The 1,642-nt window shown below is 36.7% G+C and overlaps 1 long non-coding RNA gene across 1 annotated transcript; it reads right to left on the bottom strand.

The window, feature by feature from the left end:
- Positions 1-531: 531 nt before the first annotated feature.
- On the bottom strand, positions 532-1,437 carry LOC116530560. The gene is made up of 3 exons (XR_004260064.1): positions 1,397-1,437; positions 1,299-1,300; positions 532-590 (listed from the first exon to the last, which is right to left on the bottom strand). It is a non-coding gene; the product is annotated as an uncharacterized LOC116530560 (long non-coding RNA).
- Between the last annotated feature and the right edge of the window lie 205 nt (positions 1,438-1,642).

Below are 1,642 nucleotides of genomic sequence, written 5' to 3'. Positions count from 1 at the left end.
ATAAGGTCACGAATCTGTGGTCAATTGATGTTTGATGAAGGTGCCAGGACACATGATGCAGAAGGATAGTCTCTTCAAAGACTTGTCTTGGGTCAACTGGCTATCCATATGCAGAAGAATGAAATTAGATCATTATCTCACACCATATACAAAAATCAACTCAAATGAATTAAATATTTAAATGTGAAACCCTAAACTATGAAACTAGTAGAAGAAAACACAAAGGAAAACCCCATGTTATTCTTCTGGGCAATTTTTTTAGATATGACCCCGAAAGCAGGTAACAAAAACAAAAACAGACAAATGCAATTGCATCATAGTAAAAAATTCTGCACAGCAAAGGAAACAACTAACAGAGGGAAGATGCAATTTGTAGAATAATAGAAAATCTTTGCAAAATATATATCTAATAAGGAGTTAAGATCTATAATCTATGAAGAAAACCCAATAGCAAAAAAAGGAACACAACAAAATCACATGATGATTCATCAGTGATTGTCACAGAAATGCAAATCAAAACCGTAATGAGATCTAACACCTGTTAGAATGGCTATTATCAAAAAGCCAAAAAATAACAGATGCTGGCAAGGCTGTGGAGAAAAAGGAACACTTGTACACTATTGGTGGGGCATAAATTAGTTCAGCCATTGTGGAAGACAGTATGGTAATTCCTCAAACATCTAAAGACAGAAATACCATTTGACCCAGCAATCCCATTCCCAGGTGTATATCCAAAGGAATGTAAATCATTTTATTATAAAGACACATGCACACATACGTTCATCGCAGCACTATTCGCAATAGAAAAGACATGAAATCAACCTAAATGCCCATCAATGATAGACTAGATAAAGAAACATGGCACATATACACCAAGGAATATTATGCAGACATTTAAAAAGGCATAAGATCATGTCCTTTGCATGGACTTGGATGAAGGTGGAGGCCATTATACTTAGCAAACTAACACAGGAACAGAAAACCTGTACTGCATGCCATCACTTACAAGTTGGAGCTAATGATGAGAACACATGAACACATAGAGGAGAACAATGCACACTGGTGCCTTTCAGACGGTGGAGGGTGAGAAGAGGGAACAGATCAGGAAAAATAACAAATGCTGGGTCATGCAATAATCTATACAACAAGCCCCCATGACACTAGTTTACCTATGTAACAAGCCTGCACATGTACTCTTGGAGTTAAAAGAAAGAAAAAAACATGGGCAAATTATCTGACTAGACATTCCTTAAAGAAGACATACAGATAGCCAACAGATTTATGAAAAACTGTTCAACATCTCTTATTTTCAGGAAAACGCAAATGAGAAACCACTTCACACCTGATGTAATTGTCATTATAAAAAAGACAAATGATAACAAGTGTGGGCAGGGACATGGACAAAAGGGAACCCTGGTACACTGTTGGTGGGAATGTAAATTAGCACAACTCTGGTAAACAGTATGGAAATTTCTAAAAAAATATAGAACTAGCATATATGTCAGCAATCCACTATGGGTATATTTTCCCCCACCCCAAAAAATGAACTCAGTTGATCAAAGAGATATCTACACTCCCATGTTCATTGTAGCAGCTCACAATAGCCAAGATATGGAGTCAACCTACGCGTCCAACCATAGAT

The sequence above is a fragment of the Sapajus apella genome, unplaced genomic scaffold, assembly GCF_009761245.1.
Source record: "Sapajus apella isolate SASKATOON/1434 unplaced genomic scaffold, GSC_monkey_1.0 scaffold67, whole genome shotgun sequence".
NCBI lineage: Eukaryota > Metazoa > Chordata > Mammalia > Primates > Cebidae > Sapajus > Sapajus apella.
Note: the sequence above shows the minus strand (reverse complement) of the source record. Positions and strands in the feature narration are given on the sequence as shown.